The sequence below is a fragment of the Vipera ursinii genome (genome assembly GCF_947247035.1).
Source record: "Vipera ursinii genome assembly, chromosome: 9".
Classification (NCBI taxonomy): Eukaryota; Metazoa; Chordata; class Lepidosauria; order Squamata; family Viperidae; genus Vipera; species Vipera ursinii.
The window spans coordinates 16317751-16339006 of record NC_139523.1 but is presented as its reverse complement, the minus strand read 5'-3'; the positions used below and the strand labels follow the sequence as shown (position 1 = coordinate 16339006).

At 42.6% G+C, this 21256-nt stretch overlaps 1 protein-coding gene and 1 long non-coding RNA gene across 2 annotated transcripts in view; one reads left to right on the top strand and one right to left on the bottom strand.

Moving 5' to 3' along the window:
* The window catches only part of FOXO6 (forkhead box O6), a gene marked incomplete at both ends in the record, with an annotated part of 115534 nt that overhangs the window by 21159 nt on the left and 73119 nt on the right, over positions 1-21256 (top strand). The gene's annotated exons all lie outside the window — the stretch shown is intronic.
* On the bottom strand, positions 13435-15907 carry LOC310644753. Its single transcript, XR_014493375.1, has 2 exons — positions 15564-15907; positions 13435-13878 (listed from the first exon to the last, which is right to left on the bottom strand). It is a non-coding gene; the product is annotated as an uncharacterized lncRNA (long non-coding RNA).

Sequence of the window (21256 nt, the reverse complement as noted above, 5' to 3'; positions counted from 1 at the left end):
TTTTGGCTGGAACCTTGTAGGGTAGGCAAGGTGGGTTGTATGACATGTGTGAGTTCTGGCACCTTTTTCTTTTACAAAAAAAGCACTGGCATAAACCATTATTCATTGGTAGTCTTCCTAATAAGATTTTGATTTCAACTGTTCTGTGAAAGAAACCAGGGCTTAACCAGTGTAGATTTTTCATCTAGAGAAACTGTAGCAATGCCTTTTCGTGTTCCAAGATCATTCAGAATGTGAACAGGGGTAAAGGAGGGTCAGCCTCTTAAGAGTGTGAACATTCCAGGATTGACCAGTTCACTTTAGTTCTTCTTCATTTCTTAATTAGCTGCACTTCAAGTCAATTATACTGAGTCAAAGGAGCTTAGTTGGATTAAGGTACATGGTGTTAAAAGCAAATGTGGAATAACTCACAATGAAGGACTAAGCAGACTCATAATTTAAGGCAGGGACTCAAGAAGGTTCAAGGGTCAGCTTTCAAAGTTAAATGGAGAAGTTACTTGTAAGTGACATAGAATAGGGGTTCCCAACTCCTAGGCCGTGGACTGGTAGTGGGCCGTGGCATGCCAGCAACCGGGCCTCACAAACAAGCAAAGCCCCATCCATGAGATGCAGGCAGCACACAAAACCACGCACCTTCCAGTCCGCGGAAAAACCTCTCTCCACAGAACTGGTCCCTGGTGCCCCAAAGGTTGGGTACCTCTGACACAGAAGACTTTCTGAACTATTAGAGACCTTTGGCCAGAATAGACTCTTGCTAGGTAGATAAATAGGGTGGCTTCACTTATGATGCTAAGTCAACATGTTTTAACGGAGGATTGTTGAGAAGACACGGTAGCTGAGAGTATACAGAATGTTAAGCTATTAACCATAGTTTAATTATTGTGGCCGGTCCACAGCTTGTGCTAAGACAAACCCAAGCATACTGTATTACGGCTTAGCATGATATTTGAATCCAATTGAGTCATTATCTGGCATCAATGAAAGGGGAAAAAGATGAGGGGAAAAAAATCACATTTGGGCACCAGCTGCGGTAAGAATCATCACTCAGGTACACTGTCATAAAAAAAAATGCTGGCAAGATTCTTTAGGAAGATCTGTCAGCCAAGGGACCCTCCTGAATAGCTGCCAGCTCTGTGGTAGCTGAGGAGAAGAATACTAGATTTGCCAGGTAGAATTTAGAAGGATATCTGCTTTTGTCCTTAGCGGTGTCTGAATGCTCACAGTCTACAATAGGTCGTCCTTGATTTATGACTACAATTGACCCCAAAATTTTCATTGCTAAACAAGGGAACTGAGTTTTGCCCCCTTTTACGACCTTTTTTGCCACAGCTGTTAAGTGAATCAATGCAGCTGTTAAGTGAATCACACAGTCATTAAGTGAATCTGGCTTCCCCCAAAGCTGGGGAGGTTGCAGATGGTGATCACATGACCCCAGGACAATGCAACTGTCATAAGCACATGCCAGTTGCCAGCTGTCAGAGTGCCAATTGGTCGGAAGTGTGAAAACCAATCATAAGTCATTCTTTTTTCAGTGCTGTTGAAACTTCGAATGATCACTAAATGACTGATTGTGAGCTGAGGACTTCCTGCAAATACTGGGTGCCGCATGGTGATTGAAGCTGAGTATGCACCACTGTATTTAAGATGACTTATAATCAACATAATCTTGGTGTAACTGTGCCATTGCTAGACGCCATTATGCACCAACTTCTTTCTTGCATATTAGTATCTCCGATCAGGGAGCAGAACGGGAAGGTGAAGTCCCTGCTGTTGGGAACTCTTGTCTTTTTGTAAGAAAGCAAATGTTGACATACATGTGGGCGTGAGCCCATTTGTACTCTGTGATTCCCAGAGAAGAAATGGAAGAAGAACGTTGTTTGTGTGTTCTGACCACAAAAGAGAAATAACACGGTAGCAGAGCACATCTTTTTTGCATGCCAAAGATCTAAAGATAGGTTCCTGACATCTCTGGGTAGGGCTGGGGAAAGATACCAGTTTGAAGCTTTACAGCAGGGGTATCCATCCTTGGCAACTCTAAGAACTGTGGACTTCAACTCCCAGAATTCTCCAGCCAGCCAGTCCACAAGTCTTAGAGTTGCCAGATTGGACACCCCTGCTTTACATCAATATTCCCTAACCTGCTGCCTTCTAGATATGTTGGATTCAACTCCCATAATCTCTTGCCAAAAGACATAATTGTTGAGAAATAGATAATAAATCAGGCCAGGGAAGATGGTTTTAGGGTACTGATTCTCATTACTGAAGACAAGACTGAGCTAGATGGAACAACAGGTGCAGTAAAAGGCACTTTCCTAGGATATTGTGATTTTATACTGTTGTCCATTTTTAATTCACCATCTTGACCAATAATGGGATCTTTCCATGATGCCTTCCATATACTCCCAGCAGCAGTATGAGTTGCTCATCTTCTCCAATAATTTTTCCCCTCTGCTTTTCCGCCTCCTATTTATTCATATGGCTTTCATTTGAGAATCTTGTTAGCAGCTGACAGTAGATGAGTTAAGGTTTAAGGCAGGGGTGTCAAACTCGCAACGTCATGTGATGTGTCGCGATGTGTCACAACTTTTTTTCCATTGCCGGCCATGGGGTGGATGCGGTTTCAGCCTGACGCATCTGGCCCGCGGGCTGGCAGTTTGACATCCCTGATTTAAGGTCTTTTCTGGCCTCCACATTTGCATTTTTAATGATGATTTATAATTAGCAGGGGACTGATCCCATGCATCTCCAGAATTTGCCAGTTTGAGGGACACATGCCAGAAGAACAGGTGTGTTATGATGTCAGAGCAAGATTGGGATAGACATTTCCCACAGACAAAATTAGGCAGGTTCTGCTTTTGCTTTTGCAAGCATAACCTCCTCTGTTTCGGAGATAGTGGGTTATTATTTGATCAGTCACATTTCCCCACATTATTCCCCTAGTACCTTCATGGCAGCTTCTGAACTAACTGTGTTCATAACCTGACCGTAACTATTTCCTGCAAAAAAAAAAAAATCTTAAGAATGTGTAATACATTTTCTAAAGGATCTGGTGATAATCTTGCAGTCTTTGACCATGATTGGGTGTATTGCTTAATGCCTACCTGGCTGTAACAAAAAAATATATATTTTGAATGTTGGATGACACTCACTGCCTTATGCTTTTTGGCTATTAGCTACAGTTAGAAATTGATTTCCCCCCCTTTAGTTATAAAAGAAATAAGGAAGGGACGAAATAGTTAAGTAGATTCACACAAGAGAACTTGGTTTGATTCTCTCTCTCTCTCTCTCTCTCTCTCTCTCTCTCTCTCTCTCTCTCTCTCTCTCTCTCTCTCTCTCTCTCTCTCTCTCTCTCTCTTTCTGTTTCTCTCTCTTTTTGTGGTTTAGCTTGATGTGTAAACCCAGGGAATTTGGTTGGTTGTTGGCTCAGTGACTTATTTCCTTATTTTTATGGCTGCCCATCATACAATACAATGGCTCTAGGCCAGGGTTTTGCAACCTTAGCAATTTTATGATGTGTAGATTTTAACTCCCAGAATTCCCCAACCAGCATGGTTCTCTTTATGTACTCCTCTTAGAGTGGTTCATAGTGAGAAACTAACATAAGCAAAAAAATTTTTTTAATTCTTTTGAAAGCATCATTTCACATTGGGTCCTGTTGATGAAGTGATTTATTTTGAAATCAATCAAGCCACTTAATACCACAGTGAGTCATCCTGCTCCACTAGTAGAGTTCTTTGCTACCTATGTGGCCTTGCTGATCATGGGCTCGACTTGATGGATCAATTACCGTAATCTGTCAATCTGTCAGATTGACCAAAAAAAAGAGTCATCTATTGGAAACATATTTGGAATCCAGTAGGAAAAAAAGCTGGAGGGAGATATTATGAAAATGATTATTAGTATGGTGGCACCCAGAAAGCAATACTATTACTACTACTACTACTACTACTACTACTACTACTACTACTACTACTACTACCAAAGTTGGAAGGGACCTTGGAGGTCATCTCGTCCAACCCCCTGCTCAGGCAGAAAACCCTATACCATTTGAGACAAATGGCTGTCCAGTCTCTTCTTAAAAACTTCCAATGTTGGAGCATTCACCACTTCTGGATGCAAGTGCTTCCACTGATTAATTGTTCTAACTGTCAGGAAGTTTCTCCTTAGTTCTAGGTTGCTCCTTTCCTTAGTTAGTTTCCATCCGTTGCTTCTTGTCCTGCCTTCAGGTGCTTTGGAGAATAGCTTGACTCCCTCTTCTTTGTGGCAACCCCTGAGAGACTGGAACACTGCTATCATATCACCCCTCGTCCTTCTCTTCATTAAACATTTGATATGTTACAGTTTGATAGGAAGCTTTTGGTTCCCGCCTTCAAAAAATGACTCCGTAATTTAGTTACTTTGGCCACAGAGCAAAATGGGATGAAACAAATGAGGCTTTTCAAATCCATGAATCAAAAATGAGCATTGCTGACTAGCGGTGGGAGGGGGAAGTGAATGGTTCCGCGCAAGCATCCAGCTGATTTTGCTGTTTTCAAGGCAGATACATCTCTAAATATCTGAATTTTTAAGAACTTTTCTAGAGTAGCTAGTACATTAGAAACTCTGCCATTGTTGATGACATTGAGGAGTGTGGTAAGGAAAGATCTTTGAAAGGATGACCCAATGGGTCCGGGGTTGGCTAGTTTGTTTTCAAAGCCTGGTGGCTGGCAAATAGGTTAAGTCCTGTAATGGTACGTGGGAATGGCCTTGGGAGAGAGAGCAATGAGACAGAACCAAAGGAACAGTTACATCAAAAGCATTTTGGCCCTCAGCAGGAATGTGGGCAGGGCAAGAGGTTCTTCCCTAGTTTTTAATGCTGTAAAGGGGAGGAGAGGGGAGAAATACTTTCCTATTAGGAAGACTGATGTCAGCCTTACAATGTAGAGCAGTAGATCAGCCGGGGAACTCCACCAGATGAGATAATTCTGGTTTACTGCAAGTTTACATTAACAGGATTTTGTACTTCTCTCCCTGCCCTCGTCCTCTTTACAGCCCCAAACTAGGGAGGATCTCTTCTGATCCTCTTGCCCTTCCCTCATTCCTGATGTGGGCTAAGCTGCCTTTTATCTGACTATTTTCTTGATTGCCTCTCCTTGCCCTATTTGCAGGAGGACAGCTTTAAGAAGTCCTGTTCCACACAGCTTCCGATTGTCTTAAGAATTTGGGGAACTGTAACCCGACACTGCTGAATTGCACCGTGAGGAAACATGCAGGCTTGCAGCCTCAATGGGTTCAGTAAAGGGGAGATTAATTCATAACAGAGGAAATTCATTCTTCATTGTAAGGGTCACATGTCACTCTTCTAATGTGCAGTTGCTTTTAAAGTCTGTACTTATGACTTCACTTTTATTTCCCATTTTTGCTAAAGCTCAGGGCAGTCTTAATTCTCCCCCATTTTATCTTCACAACAATTCTGCAAGTTGAGGTCAGTCAAATAAATGCCTACTGTTAGAAGTTGCCTTTTAGCAGTTCAAACCATTTCCCCCCCCCTCCATTTATTCCTGTACTGTGCCTTGATTAGCCAGGGTCTCGGGCAGAGATCTTGAGTTTATAGTTTATAAGTAACTTATTGTTCAGATATGTAAGGCTTCCAAGTTGCCCTACAAGAATAATAAACAATAAATATTCTATTGGATATGATATTGTTTGCTATCTGGTCCTTTTCATTAAAGCTAGTGGAGTACTTTCTTCATGCAGTATGCCTATTTGTGTTCCTTCGAGCTCACAGAGTCCAATGCTAACCATGGTAATTCAACAAGCTTCATTATTTAGGTCATTTCCCTACTATTTCCTACTATCTTCTGATGTCACCTGCTGTCACTGAGATGATGTAACAGCTGTCCTCATTATTTCATATTGGCACAATGATGGATGATGCTAAAAGAAGCTACAAATATCTGGTGGAGAAATAGCTGCCTTATGTGAAGCCTTCCATCCAGATTTCACTGCCATTTGTTTGGGTTTGACATAGCCTTTTCCAACCTGATGTCATTCAGGAAAGTTAGAGTGGCATGGTGGCCTAGTGGTGAAGACACTCGGAAGATTGAGAGTTCAATCCTAGGTAGCAGCAGATGTTTCTCTTCTAGGACGCAAAGGAAAAAAATATCTGCTGCGAACTCTGCGTAGTGTCAGGAAGGGCATCCAGCCAGTCAACGCTCACCTCCCTCTGACTCTACCCTGAAATGAGGGATTACAGGGTCGTAAAAAGGGAGTTATTCAGACAAGTTGAGGCTGCAGTTTCCCCAAGTTCTTTTTTATTTTATTTTTTTATTTTTTATTTTTTTATTGAAGAGTTTTAAGATACATTTTTAAAAACATAAACTCCCTCCCTCCCCCTCCCCTCCCCCTCCCCTCCCTTACCCTCCCCCCCCCCCGACTTCCCAGAGCTGAATACAGGGTATAAACTTACAAACCTAAGCTAAAATATGCTAACTAAAAAAGACACATTAAATTCCATCGCACTTTAACTCCCCTTAAACATAACTAAATTACTAACAAATAACGAATAACTAATAATACATCATATAAAACTAATACTTATTCAAATGCTAAATGAAAGTTTTTAGTCCCATATTTATTCTGAATATATTCGATCCATCTTCTCCATTCCACAATGTATCTCTGTTGCGACTGTTCTTTCAAATATGCTGAAATCTTTGCCATTTCCGCCAGGTTTGAAACTTTCAAAGTCCACTCTTCTATAGTAGGCAGTTCCTCCTTCTTCCAATATTGCGCTACTAAAAGTCTCGCTGCCGTAATTAAATTCAACATCAATTTAGTATCTATGACAGTACAATCTGTGATGATACCCAACAGAAATAACTGTGGAGAAAACCTTACCTTTTTCTTAAATAACTTCTGCATGTTCCACCAAATTTTAATCCAAAAAGCTTTGACTTTTTTACAAGTCCACCATATATGATAATAAAGTTTCCCTAAGTTCTTAGCCAGTGTGGTCAACAATCAGGGAGTAGGGAGGTTGTAATGTAACACAGTTGCAAGACACCAGGTTTGCAGAACACTGTAGAAACTACTTGATGTGCCAACTTGTTTATGTATTGCATAGGTAATCATTTTCAGCCAATGTTTTGAACTTGTGAAATTGGGTCTAGTCTATTGTCTACCAAACAATAGTGGCAAACTTCACCTACTAAATGATGCAAGGAACCGGTTATCTGGCCCATATCGCTTTTTTGAAAAAGAGAGCAAGTGAGCCAGAAACGTCGTGGCTATAGTTAATTCAAGATTTCTTTGGGCTGCTGCCCTCTTCTCTTTTCCTTGGACAAAGGATTAACAAGCTTGTTAGGAAAATGACAGCCTCATAAATTCTTTCTCGCTTTCCACCCACCTGCCACCCTTTGAAATTGTCAAACCTGCTCGAGTCCCAGAGATGATGGTTGCTGTTTTATTTCTTCTGTCCTAGAAGTGACTCTCTCTTCTGCTACCTTGATTTATCTCTGCACTTTGTACTGATTGGATTAGAAGTTTAAATGCTTAAGAGTGCATAATAATATATTTTTCTTATTAATATTAAAAAAATCATTATTGGCTTCTTTCTTTTTTTTATCGTTCTGCCCTGAATTGAATCTCCTGTTTGATTTATTCTCGCTCTCAAAGTGGAATTTAATGCTAATAGAAGCAATCATTGCCTTGTTTTGATTCTTCGACTGTTTGGAAAACTTTCACTGCAAAAGGAAATTACAGCATTATTAAGAGTCCATTAAAAGAGGGTTTGCCTGGTGCTGCTAGTGATTACCTGCAAGGCAGAGCCAGAGTGAAAAAGCAAAGACAAAGGACTTGTTTTGCAAGACCCTCTTTCTCATCCTCCTTGGATATAATGTAATTATCCCAGTTATTATAATCAGGTCTATTATATTACAGGTATTAATTGCAAGTCCCACTGGTTAAATTTCTTGTGGGACATCAGGCTAATAATGAATGTAAAAGCACTGGGATGCATAATTCTTTTGTTTTAACCTTTGTATTCGATATCTGTGTAGCTCTTTCTGATTAACTGAGGGGCAATATCCTGGTCTTGTTAAAAACACCTTTCCCTTTTTCAATATACCACTTAGCCTCCATACCTGATTCATTTGCAGACTGCTAGCTGGTGGGCAGTTGACTGCCATATGCATTGCAGCCTTTTGTAATGTAGCTTTCTCCAATGTGTTAATTTCATTATGAATGCAGATGTCGATAGTGCTATTAATTTTAACGGGGTTGGATTGAATTTATATGGATTTGTGTATAGTTCACCCTTGTTTAGCAACGGTCTTGTTTAGTGACCATTTACAGTTATAACGGAGATGAAAAAAAATTACTTCATGACCAATCCTCACATTTATAACCTTTGCAGATCTCTTAAGCAAAAAAAAAAAAGCTGAAATCAGATCAGAAGCGCAGTCACGATGTAGGAGAAGAGCAGGAGAGCTGGGGGTAGAATTAAGCACACCATCAGTTTAGAATCATTGCGTTATCACAAGCCAAACCCCTCCTGAATTCTCTTGACTCTTATCTGACACCAATTTAACGTTGAACTTTAGTCGACCAAATTCTTGGGTATAGGCTTGAATAAATCTTATATGCTGCAACCTTATGAATGGTCCTGATTCTTTGTGCCTGATGTTCAGTTTCACTTACTTTAACAACCAGGTTGCTGGTCTGAACTGTGGTGTCTAAGCAAGAATTATCTGTAATTTTATATGAATTTTACTAAAACCTATGGTTGTGAATAAATGTACTACTGCTGCTAACTTCCATTACACAATCATTATTGATCACGGTGGCTGGCTGTTTTAAGCATTGCAGTCCAAAGCATGTGGAGAACTCAGGTTGAGGGAAGGTTGCTTTCTAGAATCCTCTCCCTGTGGCTGCCTACAGAAATAATAAAATTAATAACAACTACACACTTTTGTAGGAAATGGAGCTATCCTATCTAGCCACTGGATCATAAAAGATTTTTATTTAATTACTATTAGACTTCTATGCTGCCCATCTCACCAAGGTGGATGCCCTTTATTAGGGTGGGTGAACACCCTTTAGTCAATTGAGGCTGACCTTTCTTTCCTAATCTTGCTGCTCTCCAGATATCAATTTCCAGAATTCTTGGCAATAATCATTTTGACTGGAGAATCCTGGATCCATTGGGATAAGCAGCCTTAAAGGTAATTTGGTGAGAGGCACATCCCAACATTGGGTGAGGTCAACCCTCTATTATTCCATTTTCCCATGCTCTCTCTTTCTTTCTCTTTCTCTCTCCCTCCCTCTTCACTTCCTGAGTCTCTCTCCTCTCTCTCTCATGCAGCAAGTTGTCAGGGAAAGGACAGACAGCTTTTCCAGAGAACTGAATTAATTACTTGTGGTGTAATTAGGCAGAGGATCGCTTAGGCTTCTATGGATCTTGTCTTACCCAACAGCAAGATGGAGAGAGAAGAGGGCTCTAAATTCCAGTTTGAGGAGACTGTGTTTTCTGTGCAACCTGCTCTTTGTTGAGGAATGCCTGGATTGGTTCTTGAAATGGTTCTGCAGGAATTCAGCTTTGAGTCTGGAGCCCAGAAGCTTGCTCAGTCTGTATCTGAATCAAGCAGGATTTCTGCCTTAATTGTTGGAACGGTTATGAACTGAAGCCAGAACATTTTCTTATATTTATTAATTTTTCTATGCAAGATTAGAAAACCTAAACAGAGATATATACATGGAGCTTTTTTTAGTACCAAGGCTATAATAAATCCTTGCCAGGGATGCCTTCCCAAAAGCTAATTCTGCAATGTTTTCAAGTAGCAAAGAAGAATGATTTTGTATAACAAAGCATTCTAATTGTATGATGTCCAGTTTAATAATGCGTTTTTTTGTTGTTGACATTGTGTTGATCTTGTTTTTTTCTGTATTATACTTTCTTGATTTTGTTGACTGAATTTAATCCCTTTTCAGAGCCAAAGACAGGAATATGTGAAAACACACACACACACACACACACACACACACACACACAGTGAGAGGACATGAAAGAGCATGTATGAATATTCTTTCTCCCCCCCCCTTTATTTATTTTCAAATATACAGGTTAGACAAAAGAAAGGAAGATTTTTTTATGATTTATCGAGGACTACCTGAATAATTAAGAAGACGTTAGTTTGTAAATATCAAAAGACTTAAGATTTCAAACTGTTTTATCTCAATATTAAGGGAAGAGGAAATAAACCTGCAGGTCGAGTGGTCAATCTGGGCCTTCCTTCTGCTATGCCACACTTGATTTTTTTTTAAGGATTTGGATTTAAAATCATGTGAATAAAAAGTTTGACTTCATGTGGAGTGCTATACTATTTGCCTTTTTCAGGTGGGCCCAGAAGCATCCGGTTTCTTGTAAGACTATCCTATCTCATTTGAATCTGATCTGTACCACTTCCTCCTCACTTTTACCTAGAACAGGAGTGATAGGTAATATTTCTTGATAGCACCAAAGGAGAGAGTTATTCCTCTTAGCACACAATGCCTCTTTTGACTATCATTTCTGAGCACAGGTGAAAGACTCAATTTTTACAGTAAAGCGATGATTATGTGCCAGCTTGGCAGATATGCACACTGTGAACTGATTTGGGCTAAAGAAATAACCCCTTGAAATGACGTTTCTTTTATAGTTGGCAACTTTTTCATTAGTTCTGCTCTTGCGCCTTGTTGCTAACTCTTAAGTATCTCTCTGGCTCCCCATGTTACTTTATCCTTCGAGCTAGGAAAAAAGCCAGTCTGGGGATCACCGGTGTCTCACCTTCTGATGGCAGATGTGAGCATATAATAAAGTTTGTGCAGGAGTGGCCTTACCATTAGGCAGAAAGAGACAAAGGCCTCAGATGACAGGTGCCAAGGAGTAGAGAAGCTGAGCAAGCTTTGCAGGGCACAGGGCCTGTCTCATGTCTCCTTAAATTAGCATCTTTTCTTCAGTTGAATTCAGGAAAGATGGTTCCATTGCCAGTGTCAAAACCAGGGTCATTGGCGAGTTGCCTCGATAAGGTTTGCACAGCACATGGAACAGTGAACTAGCCAGTCTTGTTTGGACTCAAGTGCTGTGCCCTTTTCTGCAGTTGGGTCGGTCATTCTGTGAGTCTAGGAGTCAATTGCCAAAGGATAAGCATCACTTAGAGACATTGAAAGAGAGAGACTTTCAGCAGCAAATTGGCCAGCTCTGGATCAGAACCGCTGCTCGCTCTGGTGGGGTTTTTTTCCCAGCTTCGGAGTAGCTTAATGCAGCCTTCTTAAAATTTGGCTACAATCCACACGGTTGGCTTTCAGTTCCTAGAACTCCGTAATCAACCTGAGCTAGCGCTGAGATATCTGGGAGGAGACGTTGATGCAGGTGGGAGCTTAAAGGTTGGGGAAAACTGATGCTAATGTCATTGGAACAAGCCAAGAATGAGCTTTCCTGTTCTTTATTTTGTGCCCAGGCGGATAATACTGTGCTATTTTTTTTTAAAAAATTACATTTTGGCATTAAAACAAGAAATAACCCTTCCAGTCCAGCCAGACCTCTCTGAAGCCCCATGTTTGTGAGCAACAGTGCTATCTGGTTGGGGAGCCAGGGGCTTTGGGGAGCTATCTGCACCTGCCTCCCTCTTTCAGAAGAACACCTGCCTCCTCCGCTGAGGAAAGTTTGGGGTGGAACAAAGCTGGCACCTGCTGCAAGTCTCCAAGGGCAGAGCTTTGCTGCAGTTGTTCCTAGGAAGCCGTGGCAATCATCTGGCCTGAGTACAGATCTGTGGCATCTTTAGTTGTTTTTTTCTCTCTCTCTCTCTTCTATCCAATTTGAGCAGACCTGAAAGGGCTTGATCTGACTCTGGAAAGTCTTGGATGAAGGTCCCAAAGGTGCCTTTTCAAGAGGCAACTGGATTTTATTTTTCCTCAGAAGACATTTCGCTTCTCATCCGAGAAGCTTCTTCAGTTCCCTAGCTGCTCCCGTCCCCCAGTCTATCCAAGCCCCCTTAGGGCTAAATGGGGTGCGGAGGTTCTAAAGTGGTTGTAACCTGTTAGAGATTGTGCAACGAAGGGGAAAGAATTTCCCTGAACTGAAGAAGCTTCATGGATGAGAAGCCAAACGTCTTCAAGAAAAAACAAACAAACAAAGAGAATCCAGTTGCCTCTTGAAAAAGCACCTTTGGGAGAGCTGGATTTTCCAGGTGACCATTTGCGATCCATCTTCCTCTCCCTTCTCTCTGGACTCCTCCAGTCTGCTGGCCTTCCCACGACCTCCTTCCTGCGTTGCCAGCAACTAGCACCCTCTTGCCTGCCACAGTGCTCCAGATAGCGTGGTGGCTAGGGTTGGCGGTCTGCTTGCTGTTACAGGCATGCTGCCCGTTTGCTCTTTGGCAGCTTCTATGCCTGGACGGCCTGCCCCCCTCTCTCTCCCGCCCCTGCCCCAGTGCATGGAGGACTCTCTGAATCCAACTCCTGCCAAGGCGGAAATGAGGCTTATGTGCTCTCAGGGCTTGTTTGTTTTTTTTTTTTTGTCGAAGGAAAGAAAGAAATGCACCCAAAGGCTTGGGAACACACGTACTAGAAGGCACATGCAAGGAAGGTTGTAGTGCTGGTATGAAACAGCACATTGTGCTGGGAATTCCTGAGTCTCTCTCTCTCTCTTTCTCTTTCTGTGTATGTGTGTCGGGATGCAGAGCAGATTGGGGAAAAATGCAAAAGCTTTCGGAAGTACATAAAAGTCTTCCCTCTGAGAGGCACCAATTCTCCCTTCCTCCCCGTTCAAATGTGGTGTCTCCAACACGGGCAGCTGGTTAGAACCCTGAGGATAACTAAATTCTCCTTGCTAGAAGGCTTGGATACGTTACCGAAACTAGGAGAAGTAAAGCTCTAGCAACCCTGATATCTCCAATGCAGAACAATTGACATAATCCACCGCTAGCTGCCTCTTGAAGGATCCGCTCCATTTGTTCTAAGCCAGGGGTAGGCAACCTCGGCTCTTTTATGACTCATGGACTTCAACTCCCAGAATTCCTGAGTCAGCTATGCTATGCTGACTCAGCAATTCTGGGAGTTGAAGTCCATGAGTCATAAAAGAGCCGAGGTTGCCTACCCCTGTTCTAAGCTGTACTATATTTATTTCATCTGTTATAACTTGGCCGTCATATTCATTCCAGGAAGAGTGGTGAGCTGCTGCCATTCAGGAGGGGAAACAGACTCATTTCAGCAGTTCAAAACGAACTTCTCCAGAGTATAAAATGGTTGCAGGTGTGCAATGTGCACAAGAGGACATCTTGCCATCCTTTCCTATAAATCTGTGGATGGGGGCATCAGGAGCGCTTCGAAATCTGAAGTTCAGGGGAGCTGGTATTTGGCAGCTTGTTCAAACCACAGTCCAACCCAGCATTTTCCCAAAGTAAACAAATAAGGAAATTAATAGAAGCCGTAATTTAATCTGGTCACATTTACCAGAAGGTTAGGAGCAGTTTTGTGTCCTGAACTGACGGTTTAAGAATAGGGAAACTTGATTCATTAAAATTGCTTTAAAAAAAAAGTGGCCTTGTTGGAGACAGTCCTGGTTAACAGTCACTTTTCAGAGTGAGATGCACTGGTGGGATTCAGATATGTGAACAGCCGGTTCTCTGTGTGGATGCCGCTTCCGGAAGTCCATTCTGGGGCTGGGCAACAAAAAAATTAGCTACCGTTTCTGCCGAAGTGGTGCGAACCGGCTGAATCCCACCACTGGTGAGATGGGGTTATTTAATACATAAAAATAAATAATCTAAAGTGGCAAAAATCAGGAGGAATCCGGTAGCACCTTTCCCGACAAACCAACTTTATCAGAAGGCTTATGTTTTCTTAAGTAGATCTGATTTTCTGAAAGAAAGAAAAGAAAGGGCCCTCCAGTCTTCCATAAAATCACAGAGCTGGAAGGGGTGGGGTGAAAGAAATTAAGACAAATCAAATGTACAAGAGAAGCCTAACAATATTTGAATGCACCATTAAGGGGGAAACTCCCCCCCCTCCAAATAGCCTATTCCTTGGCAGAGAATTCCACCATCTCGTTGCAAACGAAGAAAGCCTGTTGCTTCTCCCAGCCAGCTACATTTCAGAGGGCAGTAAGGCCTTCCAACAGTGGAGGCACCTGGTGTTGCATTTAGAATGTGCCAGATTCAATCCCCGGCATGATTAATTAATTGTTTGTAAAGGTGTTCCCAATTAAATGGCCGCAGGATTTGTTACACAAAAGCTTTCTTAAAATGCCATCTCAAAGCAGTCAAGCTCTTTTTTTATGGAAAGGAAAATCTAATGCATGTCACAGGATGTCTTGATTTTCACTGTTGGCACTCTACTGAGAAAATGACTTGTCTCTCTCTCTATATATATATGCATTTTTTTTCTGCACTATTTTTGGTTGTGTCTTGTTTGGGCTGGGATTTTTCTTCGTTTTGCTGTTCTTAATGTTTTGAAGGCACTTTGTCACCTATCACCATTTTGTTCATTGTTTATAAATCATCTTCCAACTTCTAGAAGCAATTTGGGTGTCCTCTATGGATCTAAGTTGGGTCACATAGTCACATGTTCGTATTTTGAATGCCCAAAACCATCAGCCTGCATGAGGGGCCATTTGCAGCATCCCGCAAGGCTTTGACTATGATTGATGACCTTTTTTTGCCAGAAAGCGGTGTTTTCTTCCAGTTTCCTGCCATAAACACCCATTGCAGACAGTGGGTTTGCTTAACTGTTGCAGCATTCGCTTAATGACTGCTGCAAAAAAATGTCATAAAATCAGGTTGGTCACGTGATGACTCATTTAACAACCGGCATGACTTACAACTGTAATCCCAGACTCAATCTTAAACCAAGGACCACTTGTACTTGAGAAGTCACTGAGTTTCTCCCTCTCCCTCCAAACTGCATGGCTGCACAAGTCAAAAGCAAGCATGGAAAATGTGAAGTGGGGGGTTCAGGTTGATCACTCGTCCAGCAAATCAACCAGAGTGGCCAGTGCGATAGTAAAAGATCCTGAGAACTGTCAGCCACCAGCATCTGAACGATCACTGTCTTGCATAAAAATTGCACCTTCGGGGAATGGCTGGATCGTTGGGGAAGATGGGACTCGGCAACCAACATTGCTAGAGAATCTCAGGCTGTGGGAAGTTGGGCTAAATAGCAGGCTGATGGGATAAAACAGTGCTGCATGATCCTACCGGTGGCTTCTGGGCCCTTTATTTTTTTACCTCCTTGACTCAGCTGATGTGAGAAATACAGATTGAGGGGAGGGGGCAATCCTGAGCTCTGGGGAGAATTCCAGTCTCCTCTCCCACACTCTGCTTTTGCATGAAAACTCCTCCCGAGGAACAACTAACTGGTTTTGCAACTCCAGCAAGTTAGGCACGAAAGCTTGCAAGCTGCATCTGGACTTCTTTTGCCTCTCTGCTCCACCACTTGTCCTCAGAGCACCCCTGGCAGGCGGAGAGCAGCCATGTGGCTGCCTTTCCCACTACCCTCTTCACAGCCAGCCAGGCAGCTCTGGAATCCCAGCAATAGGATTTACTTACCCGACATCGTTCTTGGCTCAGCTGCAGTCCTGCTCTTTTTCCCTTAAAAAAAGGACACAAGAGAGAGCAAATGCTTGCAGAGGAAGCTGTAAGGCAAGCTTTGAACCAGCTGAAGAGCTTCAGAATTCTGCCAGGCTGGAGGGCTATCAAGAGGGCAAGTGGGTTAATTTTGAACAGGAGGATCATCGTCACTCACCTGTATTTTACTTATTTATTTTATGTGCCGCCCATCTCACTTTGCAAAGTGCCTGTGCAGATTCCTAACTGGGAAATAGGTGTGAACAGGAGAGACCTATCCTGATTTCATAGCAGACTTGGCATTCACCCACCACATGGCTTCAGGCAATCTTTGGCTATTGTAAGTCAATTCTGGCAGCTGTTTGCAAGGCCTTCTCCGGCCAGTTCTTGGGATTGGAAAAGGTGGCTGTCAGTTGCTGGAGAAACTCGACTGCCCAGTTCTTGATATATATCTACACAGCAGCCACACCTCCCTTCATACTCTGTTGTGCAATAAAGCGCCAGAAGGCAAGATGGATGGAAACTGATCAAGGGGAGAAGCAACCTAGAACTAAAGAGAAATTTCCTAACCGTGAGAACAATCAACCAGTGGAATGACTTGCTTTCAGAAGTTGTGGAGGTTTTCAAAAAGAGACTGGACAGCCATTTGTCTGAAATGGTATAGGTTGGATTAGATGACCTCCAAGCTCCCTTCCAACTCTGTTATTCTATCTTGCATGGGATAGTTCAAATTATAAGCTCAGTATCATTTAGGTGCAATTCGGAAAAGAGCGATGAATTTGAATTTGAACTTCCCTCTGGAATTTGATCTAGCTGCTTAACCTCTAGTTAATAAAATAGGAGACTTGATGAAAACATGGACTTAGTTTAGTGGGTAATCTTAACAATTCAATATTAGACATCCATGAGGCCATAGGTTCTGGAAAATGTGGACAGTGTCTTACTTTGGATACAGCTTTGGCTATATGTCCATCCAATTTCCTAAATGGAAAAAAGTCAAATCAATGAGAATGAGGAGCATAAAGTGTTCAGATAGGCATTTAAGAGCTGGCCTGTTCATTCTATGGAATGGAGTGCTAACTTCTTCCCAAAAGTCCCTCCAGACGGCATCGCAATTCCTGTTCTTCTTCTGATGGTTGAGAGCAGATAAACCTTTTCTTCCCAGAAGATGCTGCTTCTAACCCTTTCATCTTCTTGCGAAGGAGCAAAATAAGAATATTATTCACATAGGCGTAAGAGTGAGGCAGCCTCTGGCCTTTGTATCTTCCAAAGGGAAGTGGGGTGGTAGTACTGGTGTAGTCAGTAGGAGATATCCTAAAAAAAATATTTGAAGCTAGATATAGCTGTAGGTGATGAATTTGGGGCAAGCCTGCTGCTGTTTCTTGAGCATCCCCTGCACCCTCTCACATTTATAGGTTGTGTGACATTCCTTACAAGCTTTCACATTTTAAATAGTACCGTGTTTTTAAAATCCCTGTTGCAGTCCAAAGATACATTTTTAAATACCTATCCTAGAGTACAGTGTAATTTCCTGGGATATTTTAAGAACCAAGTAATTGGGGTTTTTTTGGGGGGTGGGGGTGGGGTGGGGTTTAAAATAAAGGTAGGTAACTTGGAAGTCCAATTCCTGCAATTTGCATTTAGCTTAGTTTCCTCTGACCTTTTCACAGTGAGTCATCTGAAAGAGACCTTTTGATTTTTCAGTCAGGCCATGGGGAAGAGGGTGAAAACAGCAATAAAAAGTTTTCTGTTTGGGTCACACAGCTTTGAATTCTGCCCCCATCACTGTTCCTTTGTAGCTGCTGACAGATTACTCCTGTGGAAATATGGCATTCAACAATAAGAAGAAAACGTTTTCCCATCGACATGTTAAGAGAAACACAACGGCCCAACAGTTGGTGGCAAGCAACTCAAAACAAACTTTGCTCACAGGAGAAATGGCAGTGTCGGAATGCTTGTATAGATGAACATCAGCACACACATTCCTTTTCCCGTTTCCATAGGTTTTTTTTAAGGAGATTTAAAGTTCAAAAATCCCCAGAAAGGAGTCTGATTCTCTGTATGGCCTAATGTAACATATTCAGATGTAAAAAAACCCTTTTCTCCTTAAAAAAGACATCTTAAGATGTACTGTATATTAAAGGCAGTGATTTACCAGAGGCAGGCTCCCTTCAACAGGGTGTGACTCTGACACAGAATCCTTGTTTAGCGACTGTCTCATTTAGCGACTGTTCGTAGTTATGATTCTTTGCATTCACCACCTTCGTAGATCTGTAAAGCGAAGAAAGTGAAGGACGATCATAAGCATTGTTCAGCGTCTGTTTGCAACCGCTTTGCTTAATCGCTGAGTTGTTGATCCCAACTGCGGTTGCTAAATGAGGACTCTGTGTAGTTGGGGCACATGCAACTAGGAGGCAGAGGGCAATGGCAAGTACGCTGCTCCCGTATCCGTCATTCTGACTCTTTCCTCCTGCAATTGCTGTTGATAGTGATCTTTTGTTTTGGAGATTGTTCCTGCGGTGGAGGCAGCCCCAAATGTAAGTCCTGCCAGCTCCTTCCTGAGTAAGTTAATGGCCCCTAACCAAGCACTTGTGGAAGAACTGAGATTCAGATGCTGAATTCAGTGTCTGCCAGCCTGAATAATTGATGGCACCATTACGATCCTCAAATGTCCTTCTCCTCGTGCTGGTTCTTCTGTCTGCAGAAGCTCCGTCTCAGCCTGCCAGGGCTGCCAGACAGGAGGGTGATTGAGACCCAGCAATGGGCCAAGATGCATTTGTCAACTTGGAGAGGTGGGAGTGAAGACTCCTGTCTGCTTCTCGGCAGGGGAATTGCTATGTTGCGTCTATCCTGAGTTACGCAAGAAGGTTTGGGGGCCACTTGCAGCCCAGTTTCTGCACCCGAAAAATGAGGACCCTGTGAACAGATCTATTTTCATAATAAAAAGGTAAAGGTAAAGGTTCTCCCGCACATGTGTGCTAGTCGTTTCCGACTCTAGGGGCTGGTGCTCATCTCCGTTTCAAAGCCGAAGAGCCAGCGCTTGTCCGAGGACGTCTCTGTGGTCATGTGGCCGGCATGACTAGACTCCAGAGGTGCACGGAACGCCTGGTTAATACAGAGAGCAGGATATGTTGAGCATTGTGGCTGCTTTTCAGGTCCATTCTGGTCCCTAGGACAGGCCTTCCAAGATCAACTTGATAGGCATCATTTCGAGGGGAACACATGAATTCTGCATCCTTCACAAAAGGGGTTTTTGCATACCGTCTGCGGCCAGGGTTTAAATTCCACAACTGCCTTTGAATCAGAGAAATGGGGGGGGGAGGCAAGGGTGGGGGAGGAATGATAGAGACATTTATGATTCCCCTGCTGAATGATGCTAAGCTTGTTTAGTGAGGAACAAATCCCTGTGAGTTCAAGAGGATTTACTCCTTGGTGACGTTTGCATAGGATTGCTGCTTCAGGCTTCTAATTAAATCATTGATGTTATCCTTCTCCCTATGAGGAGGATATCCCTGCTCCTAGTCTGTACAGGTCCACTATTGCTTTAGATATCCCAATAGCCTAACTTAATGTAAGATGCTGTCTTACTGCCTTTAAATTCCCCACACTGCCTATGCTAGTCAAAGGGAAGAAACCTAGCAGCGTGGAGATTCCAGGGTTAATTCTCTGTAGCTGCAGATGGGCTAACAGAAAAATAATTGCTGAAATAGAATATAACATAGAATCAAGATCACATGAAATGTCGATACCATTTTATAATGCCTTGGTAAGGCCACACTTGGAATACTGCATCCAGTATTGTGGTCACCACGATGTTAAAAAAAAAATGTTGAGACTCTAGAAAGAATACAGAAAAGAAGAGCAAAGATGATTAGGGGAATAGAGGCTAAAACATATAAAGAACAGTTGCTGGGATTGGGTATGTCTAATTTAATGAAGAGAAAGACTAGGGGTGACATGATAGCAGCGTTCCAATATCTCAGGGGCTGCCACAAAGAAGAGGGGGTCCACTTATTCTCCAAAGCACCTGCAGGACGGACAAGAAGTGACTAATCAAGGAAAGAAGCAACCTAGAACTAAGGAGAAATTTCCTGACAGTTAGAACAATTAACCAGTGGAACAACTTGACTCCAGAAGTTGTGAATGTTCCAACACTGGAAGTTTTTAAGAAGAGACAGGACAACCATATGTTTGAAATGTTATAGGGTTTCCTGCCTGAGCAGGGAGTTGGACTAGATGACCTCCAAGGTCCCTTTCAACTCTGTTATTCTGCTGAATTCTGAAACGTATTTAAGTCAGTAGCTATATTCCCATTGCGTACTTGGTTAGGCCATGACAGCATGATTTGCACTGCATTCTACACCTTGGTTATTAACTTTGATTTCTATGTATGTGTATGTGAACCCCTTTATTCATAGCTAATGTCGAGTTCAGTGGGTTGTGAGGAAAATGGTAAGTGAGTGCAATCAGGATAGTCAGTTTTACATGACATAGTAGAAGTCTGATTTTGCAGACAAGATAAACCTTGACTTATGTCCGTAACTGGGATTGTGGTTAAGCAAGCTGCTTGCACCCGATTTTATGACCTTTTATGCCACTCCCGTTAAGCAAAACACCATGGTCATTAATTAAATCACATGGTCATTAACTGAATCCAGATTCCCCATTGAATTTGCTTGTCGGAGGCCAGCTGGGAAGGTCATAAATGGTGATCTTGTTACCCCAGGATGCTGCAGCTGTCATAAATACATGCCAATTGCCAAGTGCCCATATAGCCATATGACCACGGGGACGCTGCGATGGTCGTTGGTGTGAGCACTGGATGTCAGTCTTTTTTTTTCAGCACTGTTGTAACTTTGAATGGTCATTAAATGAATGGTCATAAGTTGGGGACCATCTGTACAAGCTTCCTGAATGCCTGAGTATGTTAGGCAAAGGTAAAGGTTCCCCCGCACATGCGAGCTACTCGTTTCCAACTCTAGGGACCGGTGCTCATCTCCGTTTCAAAGCCGAAGAGCCAGGGCTTGTCCGAGGACGTCTCCGTGGTCATGTGGCCGGCATGACTAGACACCAAAGGCACATGGAACGCTGTTACCTTCCCACTGTAATGGTCCCTATTTTTCTACTTGCATTTTTATGTGCTTTCAAACTGCTAGGTTAGCAGAAGCTGGGACGAGTAACAGGTACTCACTCTGTTACGCGGCACTTGGGATTCGATCCGCCAAACTGCCAACCTTCTGATTGACAAGCTCAGCCAGCGTCCTAACCCACTGAGCCACCACATCCCTTTGAGTATGTTATCTAATAGCAAAAGCTGCCAAATGCATTTCAAGGTGGTTCTGGTTTCGTCTAATTTTGGATGAATTAAAATAGGTTCGCGTGTTTAAATTAAAGTAAGTGTTGTGTGGCCCTGATTTGCACGCCTGCTTTGAAAAACCAATTCAGGAATAAATAAACAGCATACAATAGATAGAAAAAGCCTTCAGCCGTGCCTAGGTCAGACTGTATGTGTATTGGTGGACACTGGCAAGGCAGAGCTCCATTTTTCAGCTTTCCTTATGTTCATCTATGAAATGTTGGTGGCGTTGTCATTATATTAACTTGCACGAATACTGGCATTTTAGATGACAAGGATGACGATATACATCTGGATAGGAATGGAGCACAGCTGTGCC